The following is an 11,311-nucleotide window of genomic DNA, read 5'->3' as shown; positions in this document are numbered from 1 at the left end:
TTGAGTTTTCAACGCTGGTCACTGTAGAGTGTAGATAAGTGTGGCCATGCTTCCTGACGTATGTGAACTCATTTAATTTTGGGGGTTCCGCCATGGTAATAATGTGCATTCAATTTTTGTTGATGAAAGATACCTACCACATATTTGAGTCAAGCCACAATAATGGACAGTCGGTAAATTCGTTTGCAGTGTATTTATAGACATTACACGACTAGCTCTTACTACAATCCTCATTCTAGATGTCGACTGTTCTTCATAGAATTTTGGGAATGTTGTTTACTCTCTTGCTCATCTTGTCTGCACCTCTGTTATTTGACGTAACTAATGTTCATGCACAAGCTGGATATCTTCCTCAAGAAGAAGGTAAGTTTTTATTATTTAGACGTTTCTTATGTGAGAAGTGTACATATACTAAAGTAATATGCCAATCATGATTTTAAAATAATCAGATGGATGAGCAATATTAAGAAGCCACCCTAGCGTTGGTTGCCATTTTCCTTTTTGTCTGTTCATTTTGGTTGGAACTTGTCGCTAAGAATTTTGATCTTGTTGCCTTTGCAGTGCGTGCTCTTCGTGATATAGCAGAAGAATTGGGTAAAAAGGACTGGGATTTCAACCTGAACCCATGTGATAATAATTCCAATTGGGCGACGCCAAAATCCACCGAAATGCCTCTTTATAACAACACTGTTAACTGCAGCTGCTCTTATCTTGGCAATGTTTGTCACGTCATTGCAATGTATGTTGTTTTAGATGCTCTATAATTGTCTTGGCTATTCGATATTTATGTTAGTTGTGTTGGCTATTCGATATTTATGTTAGTTGTCTTGGCTATTTGCACTTACCAAAACTGGTCTATGTCTTCGCTAGACAATTGAAATTCGCTAACCATAAAGATTACCTTAAAGTTCAAGAAAAAGCTACATTTTAATTGATGTTAGATCTTTATGTCACGTGAACGGTAAATCAATTCCTTTAACAATAAACAATAGATGTATGCTGGACAGGAGGGAAACACATGAGACCAAACATGGTGGGGCAAATTGCATTAAAAGTTGTGTCATGTAAAACGACCAAACATGAGAAAACATGTGTTGACAACCAACACCTATTTATACCCTTCACATGATACTTTTGGTTTCCTAACGCCTGATGTATGGCTAGTTAGTCGTGTCCAATGGGTCATAAGTTGTAATGTTATGACCCCATGATCTATGAATGCTATTCTTAAACGACTTGGTTTTGATTTTCAAAAAAAGCTAGCAGCGTAGCTTATTGTCCTTTTGCCTTCTGTATCGATGTAAACACTAGTTTTTGATGAATTGAAATATGCATTAAATTTTTTTAAAAAAAAATAGATGTATTGAATTCATATGACATTAAACATATGTTCATTTCTTATATGAGATTTGTCTCCATGTTAAACTAAAAAAGCGGAAATTTCTTTTATAAACAGATATCTCAAAGGGCAGGATCTCGGTGGTGTTCTTCCTCCTTCCTTGGCAAAGTTACCATATATTAAAACCGTGTAAGACATAATTTAAAAATAAATTCAGATACGATGCTTCAAGGCATCATTTTGACACCGGTCGCTTCTTGCAGTGATTTAACTCGCAATTACCTAAATGGTACCATACCACCTGAATGGGCTTCAACCAATCTGGAGTACTTGTAAGCCATTTCTCATTCATGTTTATTATAAGTTTTGTGAATATCAGTTCGGTACTTAGCTTCTTAACTTTAATCTAGGTCTGTTACTGTGAATCGTTTGTCGGGAACGATTCCAACATACTTGGCCAACATAACGTCACTTGTATATCTGTATGTTCTCTGATCTCTAAATGTATCTCACACACAAACTTTTGAGGATAGTTCTCCAATAAGTTTTTGTGTAGTGCATTATATTACTAACTAACAATTTGGCTTTAATTAAGTTATTACGCGCTTTATATTAATTTATATTTGATGGATAAATGAATACCAGAAGTCTGGAGAGTAATATGTTCTCTGGAACTGTTCCAGCTGAGCTTGGAAAACTGGAAAATTTAGTAAACCTGTATGCTTGTTTCTAATACTTATTTACTACAATTATTCACGATTATTGTTCCTATGGTGATTAATAAAATTTGTGGCCACGTTTTTTTTTTTCAAATCATAGGATCCTTAATGCAAATAATCTCTCAGGCGTGTTACCGATGGAGCTTAATAATCTAGCCAAATTGACAGAACTGTATGCAAACTCCGCCCTTCCAAACTAATATTTTTAAAAGCATAGATTATCGCTGCTTTTCATCTTTGTGCAGCCGATTAAGTAGTAACCGCTTCACTGGAAGAATCCCTAGCCTTGAAAGTTGGAAACGACTTAGGAATCTGTAAGTTTTAACTTATATATATTATGCTATGAAGCTTATTATCTAATAATGAATATTACAAACATTCCACGTTATGTGGTATCTCTTATATGGCAATACCATCAGAGAGATCCATGGTAGTGGACTTGAAGGACCGATACCAGCAAGCCTTTCTGTCTTGAGCAATTTGACAGAACTGTAAGTTACTCGGGCACTCTCAAACTTTTCGTATCGCTCTACAACTAATCTACACGTATTATGTAATCCATTTGTAGAAGAATCTCTGATTTAAGTGGAGATAATTCATCGTTCCCGAATCTAAGGAACATGATGAACATGACAAAGTTGTAAGTTGTTTTATTTAGGAATCTATTACCTAGTTCTTAATTTCAATATTGGTTGTCTTAACTTCAAGAAATAACGTGAATTTTGCAGGATGTTGAGAAGCTGTGGTATAACAGGGAGAATTCCTGATTATTTCTCACAGTTGCCCAATTTGAAGCATTTGTAATAGTTTTCCCCTTATCATTGAGCAAAATCTACTTTTGACTAGTATCGTTTGTCTTTTTTGCTTTAATCATATCTTTGAATGTTTGTTTTTATTTCCTTATATATTCTTATTTTTTGTTGTTTTATTATTATTTTTATCTATATCTATGTACTTGCACAGAGATCTAAGTTTCAATTATTTATATGGTGATATCCCGGATCTTAGTGGACTAAAAGATCTACAATACATGTAAGAAATATATGCTTCAGTTTTTCACACATTAAACTTCTAAGTTATTATGAAAGAAAGGACATGATTATAAATTGTAACAAGGTTATTTGGTGAAATGACCAGGTATGTTACTGGTAACTATCTCAATGGGAGTGTACCCAGATGGATTACTAAAGGATCAGGTAATATACGATATATGTGGATTATCAAGCTCCATTTCATCACTACCTTTGTATGAAATTTGTGCCCTTTGCTATGATATATCAACTCGAATGAACACATACACACCCATTGTAAAACCTTAGGTAAACCCTGCATCGTTGAGTTATGAGGGGACACACTGTGCCATAAACGTTACCGGCCTTAAATTTCACTTGCATGTTTTGGCGCATTGGTTGAGACGAGAGGAGAATAACACAGTTAACCATGTAAAAATACAGTCTTTATATCTAATTGCTCCAACTTCAAATCAAGTGAAGCAACTAATGACATAATTACCCTTATTGATGTTTGTTTGACTACATGAGAGAAAATCTCACTATAGTCAACCTAACCCTATGTGTGAACCCTTTGGCAACCAATCTAGCTTTGTTAGTTTCGTCCAACAGAGCACAACTTATGCCTGATGAACTAGCATGGCCCCATCTTCACTCTCGGTTGACGAAAATCATTTCTACCAGTGAATTTCTTCAATTCGAACATCACCTACACAATCTTAATCATCAATTGCGGAATATATGTTTATATTATTTGAATTCAAGCGTTGGCTCTGATACCCACTGTTATGGAAACAACAAAGAATTTACATAATTGAAGAACACAAATGTGTCTGATTACGAGAACGAAGAAATAAAGTACTATAGATGAATCAAAGAACGCACAAGTGATATAAATGAGTGAATCTTGAGAGTTAATAAACCCGAAACACCCAAATCAAATTAGTATAGGTTGTTAACAAACTAGGTCTCATATTGACACAAATAGCCCTATAATTTGAAAACTAATACACTCTCAAATCAAAGTAGCCATCACAAGTTTGAGAAATTACAAATAAGACCCTGTAATTTTAGTTATCCACACTGATTTAACCAAGTTGACTTTAACTCTTACACTATTTGAATTAGTCTTCAAAAATATATATACTTTCTTAAATGATTGTGTTTATAATGCAGTACGTTTTGTAGATCTTTCATACAACCACTTTATCAGAGAAACTATGTTTCCAGATTGTGGTGAATCATTGTAAGTTTTCATATTCAAAATGGGTTTGTCTATTCAGACACCCTTTTTGTTATTTATACACTCATTTTACACACATTTTCTCTTTCACATTTACCCTCTCCAAAGGGTTAAACTTTAAAGAGTGTCTAAATAGCAGCTCCCTTCAAAATACTCATTTCTTGTTTGAATACAACTTGAAAGTAAAGTCTACGTATGGTCTCTTCATGTACTAGGAACTTGTTCAGAAGCTACAATAGTGGGAACGACTCGTAAGCATATACCCTACTTTTGATTTTAATATGAATAGAAATATAATTCAACGATGCTCATCGATTTATGTTTCATTTAACACAGAGACCTTGCTAAATGCCTTAGCGGTTATCCTTGCTTGAAGGGTGAGCCTCGTTTTTCTAGGTAATGTTGCAAATCCTTCTTAAAAGCAAAAGTCAAACTGATGCATTTTATGTTTCTCTTTTCGGTCCAGACTACAAATCAGTTCATATTAATTGCGGCGGGATAGGAGCCACCATCGGAGATAAATCTTACGAGGCAGATCAAGATCCAGCTGGACCTGCAAAATTTCGTCCTTTAAGTGATCATTGGGGATTTAGTAGCACCGGAAATGTATTGGATCTTAATAATTTCACATATACAATAGAGAATGTATCTAGACTCTCTATGAAGGACTCGGAACTTTACACAGTGGCTCGCACCTCTCCACTGTCTCTCACTTACTATGGCCGCTGCTTAGCGAATGGAAGGTATAGAGTGACTCTACATTTTGCAGAGATAGTTTTCAGAGCTAACAAATCTTACCAGACTCTTGGAAGACGTGCATTTGATGTTTATGTACAGGTTGAAGGTTCCTACTTTTTAAACTTTCTACAAAGGTTTTACATACTTCACCTAGAAATTTGTAAACAAAAAGTATGATGCACGTCTTCAGAGCTAACAAATCTTACCAGACTTTTGGAAGACGTGCATTTGATGTTTTTGTACTGGTTGAAGGTTCCTACTTTTTAAACTTTCTAAAAAGTTTTTACATACTTCACCTAGAAATTTGTAAACAAAAAGTATGATGCATTTCCTACAATGATATAGAAAAATTAATTTTGTTGCAGTTTGATTTCACTTTTCCCTTCTCCTTTCCGCAGGGTGCAATTAAGTTTAAGAATTTGGATATCGAAAATGAAGCAGGAGGGGTTGATAAGGCACTAATAAAAATAATAAAAAACATTCATGTAACTAACAGAACTTTAGAAATTCGGTTTCAGTATGCTGGGAAAGGAACAACCGTAGCCCCAAGAAAAGGAGTACTTGGACCTCTAATATCTGCCATTTCTATAGAGTTTGGTATGCTTATTCCCTACATAACCACTGTTTTCATCACAAATATCACTCTATTTAATTTTAGTTCGAACTTTTTGAATTATTTAATCGTTTTGAGTAATAAGCGTTTAGTCATTGTGACTAATAATGAGTTTGGGTCATTAGGTGGCAGTTGCTTCTTTCTGCTATTTCTTCTACTATTTACATGTTTGATTGTTTTCTTTGTTATTTCTCTCTCTCTCTCTCTTTCTCTCTCTCTCTCTCTCTCTCTCTCTCTCTCTCTATATATATATATATATAGGGTTTGGATCAAATACAAATGAAATTAACGTGCTAAACGTGAGAATCAAGTAGAGTAATTATGTAAGTAATTACTCTATGATGTAATTACATAATTACTCTATTTGTATATATAATTACTCTACTTGATTCTCACGTTAATTTCATTTGTATGTTAACTTTCCCTTATATATATGTAGGCAAAGTTGTAAGCCCCCCCGGGACGTCGCCGATCGATACGAGATCCGCACGAGGTCTAGGAGTGCGGAATCCTCCTAGACTCGTTTAATGGTGTAGAAGACGAAGAACACGATTACACACATACACATACACGAACAAACACACCAAAGGGATAAACACATCTGCAGATCTATTCAAAATAACCGAAACACTTACAAACCAAACATGAAAACAAAAACACGGCCGACCCGAGGTGAGCTCTACCTCGGGTCGTCCCACACGACTCTCTCTCTCGGTTTCTCTCTAGCTACTTGAACTTAACACACAAAGCTCTTAATTTCTGGATAGTAACCCTAAACACGACACACATATATATATATATAAACTTCGCGGGCTTGGGCCTGTAGGCGAAGTTGTTACAACTTCGCCTATGCCGAAGTTGTTCTAACTTCGCCTATGGCAGAAGTTGTTACAACTTCGCCTATGGCGAAGTTGCTCTAACTTCGTACTTCCACAACGCTGAACAGAATTGCATAGCGACGGTCACAAAACATGCACCAACAGACTCCCCTTTGACCGTTGCTCTCAATTCTAACAAACACAAAAGATCATCTGTTACAAAACATGCACCAACAGACTCCCTCTTAACTGATGATCTTCTGTTTGCTCTTCAACCAGCCGTGTCTGAAACTGTCTTGTAGCTTCACAAATCTACCAATCACCCAGCGTCTTCCATATCAGATCTCCCCTTCAGTGTATGCTTCTCCGACTAAATAGATTGAGGTCTTTGAAGTGCATGCATCCCCGTGCCTAATTAATCATCTCAACCAATCACGTGAGTCCTTCTGACTTCACAACACGTGAAGTTCTTCTAACTTCACCAACACGTGAAGTTGGGCTCCCTCCACAACTTCACCAACACGTCGGCATACGATAAGGTTAATCTTCAACTACTCAACATCAAGTGATCAATTTCATCACAAAACCACCTTGACAGAATCTAACACACATGACCATCAATTAATCCGAAGCATTCTTCAATCACCAGGGATAACAATCAAGAACATAAACACTTTAATTCCCGATTAAATTCAACTTGTTCCAGAATTTTCACTTTAATAAATAAGCATCACGTTTCAGGATCCAATTCTCGAACGCCTTGAAAATAACATAAATAATATGCTCTGACCGCAATCCAGTAATGACGAAAACCTTCAGTTCAATTTGACTTTCTTCAGTTGGTCAACCTCGAACAACAACAATTTCATTGCCCACAAACACCCAAATATGTGTCAATATCCAGTTTCAATCAATATCCCATTCACAAACTCAACTCCATATCCAGAGTTGACACGTATTTGTTCACACGTAAGACCCAGAGATAACAAGTTTCACTCGTTGACGGAACAACATCTCCGGTTTCACAATAATCGTGTACACCTGGCCATACAGACGAAAACTCCAAAACACTCTTTTTTTTTTTTTTTTTTCTCGTTAACTTCGCCTAAAGTCAACTTCGCCTGTGCATAACGTCGCCTGGCTATAACTTCGCCTGTCCATAACATCGCCTGACTGATAAGCGAACTTGTGAGGTAGGCGAAGTTGTGGATAACTTCGCTTAACCTTATATCTTCGCCTAAACCCTAAAATTTAAGCGACAACTTCGCCTGAACCCAATAACTTCGCCTGCGGCGCTGATCAGCCAGAAACGCATCAGAAACGTGTCAGAAACACCAAAACGCAGATCTCGAACCATAGCATAAGAGCCTAAGGCTTTGATACCACTTGTAAGTCCCCCCGGGGCGTCGCCGATCGATACGAGATCCGCACGAGGTCTAGGAGTGCGGAATCCTCCTAGACTCGTTTAATGGTGTAGAAGACGAAGAACACGATTACACACATACACATACACGAACAAACACACCAAAGGGATAAACACATCTGCAGATCTATTCAAAATAACCGAAACACTTACAAACCAAACATGAAAACAAAAACACGGCCGACCCGAGGTGAGCTCTACCTCGGGTCGTCCCACACGACTCTCTCTCTCGGTTTCTCTCTAGCTACTTGAACTTAACACACAAAGCTCTTAATTTCTGGATAGTAACCCTAAACACGACACACATATATATATATAAACTTCGCGGGCTTGGGCCTGTAGGCGAAGTTGTTACAACTTCGCCTATGGCGAAGTTGCTCTAACTTCGTACTTCCACAACGCTGAACAGAATTGCATAGCGACGGTCACAAAACATGCACCAACAGACTCCCCTTTGACCGTTGCTCTCAATTCTAACAAACACAAAAGATCATCTGTTACAAAACATGCACCAAAAAAAGTATAAAATGAAAACCCACTTGAGTTTTGAAAACCCTATGTAACATCGTTTTTTTTTGTTACATGTAATATATGTTGTAACATTTAATACAAAACATCGAAAACATAAAAAAAAATGTTTTGCTATTCTTTTTTACATTTTTTTTGTAATTTTTATTTATGTTTTCATGAGAGGGAAAGTGTAAATTAACTTTAACATTTTTTATTAACTTTAATTGTTAACCACAAGATTTAATCTTTAAATAAAACACGTGGTTGAGAATGAGTTTCTAGAGTTGTCACAACTCAAATGGGTTTTTATTCTAACTTAACCCTATACACACACACACACATATGTTGATAAAAAGATATAATACAATAATCTCTTATCGTACATTACGTACGCGACACCCTCACACCGTTGATTTTAAAAAACACGCGATGCCAATATTGTAAATTCTTTCAATTCGTTTTCATCCCAATTAACTGTTACGATCATTCAACCATCGCCCACTGACTCCATTGCAGTCTTCACTTCAATTGAACTGAATATTTGAAAATTGATTTCAACTGATAGAAGTTTAAATACGTTCCAGATCTGTTCATATGATGAAATCAATGATTAAATCGATGGTCGGTTGATGATTTCTTGATGATTACGAGATTATATGAAGTGATTTTAGCGTTCAATTTCATGTTACAGATAATTTAATTTCAAATCTGAGCTTCTGAACGTTTAAAGGTTTGTGTAGAATGTTTAATTTCATATATGAGCTCTGATTAGGGTTTTGAACTTCTAAACAGACCTTCTAAACATTTTTGTTCTGAACTTCTAAACAGAACTTCTAAACTTTTTTGTTCTGAATTTCTAAACTTGAACGCTTAAAGGTGTTCGCTTTTTGTCAGAACGTTTAACTTGAACGTTTAAAGGTGTTCGTTTTTTGTTATAACGTATTACCTAAACGTATTAGTTAAAGAGAATTAATTGAGGGGAATTGAACGTATTACTTGAACTTATTACTTGAACGTATTAGTTTAAGAGTATTAATTGAGGGTAATTGAACGTATTACTTGAAAGTATTAGTTGAATGTATTACTTGAAACTATTAGTTGAATGTATTAGTTGCATGTACTAGTTTAAGAGTATTAATTAAGGGTAATTGAACGTATTACTTGAAAGTATTAGTTAAATATATTACTTGAAAGTATTACTTGAATGTATTAGTTGAATGACAACTTTTTAATTGAAGTTGGCTAATAAAGAACTGAACGTTCAATTGATTTGTTACACTCAGAATATTTTTGCCGATTGTAATTTTAATTTGAATGTTTAAAGGTGTTCGTTTTGGTCAGAACGTTTAACTTGAACGTTTAAATGTGTTTTGGTCAGAACATTTTAGTGTCTTCATTTTTGTTCAGAACGTTTAAACGTGATATTTTGAACCGTAATCAGAGCTCAATTGAGTATAGTATTCTGCAATTTCATAATCGATTGATGAATCTAAATCCTTCTACATATCAATTTGATTGATTAAATCATCATTTTTTTGATCAATTTTGAAGATTCTTGATGTTCAACGACGTTTCATTTTGATTTTGATTTTTGACTTTAGAGATTTCATACTTTAAGCTCTGATTAGGGTTTAGAAATTGGATGAGATAGACCGATGAGTTCAGAATTTGGATCCGATTGGATTTGTAATCAACGAATTTATCATGAACTAGTTTGGGTTATTTACGAAACTGCCACCGCGTGTTTTTTAATCCAACGCTCTGGAAAGTCGCGTACGTAATGCACGATAAGATATTATTGTACGATAACCCCCCCCCCCACACACACATATATATAAGGGAATGATCAAGAGAAATCTTCTCCTTAGAGCGAAAACTTAAAAGATTCTAAAAAAATATTTTTAATTAAAAATAAAAAATATTTTCAAATTTTTGTTTCTTTCATCCTTCTTATATTTTGCTGTTTTCACCGGAAAAAAAAATAAAACAATGTAGTGCGCATAAGTAATACTGTGCAATGCTGTTGTATTACACATGTGCAATAGTGTGTATTTATATGTTAAATAGTGTTTAATTGCATATATTCATTAGTATGTATTGTATATGTTCAGTAGTGTTATATTATATGCAATATATATATATATATATATATATATATATATATATATATATATATATATATAATTCGATATAGTATTATATGTGCATTAGTGTTATATTACACATTCGCACTAGTGTGCATTCAATGTGGCATTAGTTTTATATTGCATATATATAATAGTGTGTATCATATATGTGTAGTGGTATTGTATTCTAAGCAATACAACACTCGTTCATATATGAAAGACCAAATTGTGGGTTTATTCATGATTTCTTGAAGAAGGTAGAAAAGGAAACAGGCAAGAAACTCATAACAATACGAACCGATAATTGGGGGTGTGTTTACATCCCATGTGTTGGAAGATCACTTGCCAAGTATAGGTGTGGCACATCAGTTTACAGCCCTATACACCCCACATAAGACGGGGTGGTTGAAATAAGAAACCCTACCATACTCGGTACGACTCGGATTTTGTTAAAGGCAATGTCTCTACCATAAAACTTATGAGGAGAAGGGTTCATCAATTGGTTTATTTACCGAACCGATCACCAACAAAATCTTTGGAGGACTCGACTCTGTATGGTGTAATAGCATCTTAAAGGAAGAAAAACGAACCTTTCACTTGTTAAAGTGTTTGGTGCACGGCGTATGTAATAGTCCTGGGTACTAGGCAAAAGAAATTGGGTGACCGAAGCATTGTGATGATTCATTTAGGTGCACAACTTGGAACTAAAGTCTACTGTATGTTTGATCCGATCAAAAGATGGGTGCACGTTATGCGCGATGTCAAGTTTGAC

At 35.3% G+C, this 11,311-nt stretch overlaps 1 pseudogene; it reads left to right on the top strand.

Moving 5' to 3' along the window:
- Positions 1-239: 239 nt before the first annotated feature.
- Positions 240-11,311, top strand: part of LOC143591820 (putative LRR receptor-like serine/threonine-protein kinase At1g07650) — a 32,831-nt pseudogene continuing 21,759 nt past the window's right edge.

The sequence above is a fragment of the Bidens hawaiensis genome, unplaced genomic scaffold (assembly GCF_021521415.1).
Source record: "Bidens hawaiensis isolate Kalapana, Puna unplaced genomic scaffold, B.hawaiensis_p1.1 tig00040082_1, whole genome shotgun sequence".
Lineage (NCBI taxonomy): Eukaryota > Viridiplantae > Streptophyta > Magnoliopsida > Asterales > Asteraceae > Bidens > Bidens hawaiensis.
This window is presented reverse-complemented; position numbering and strand designations above follow the sequence as displayed.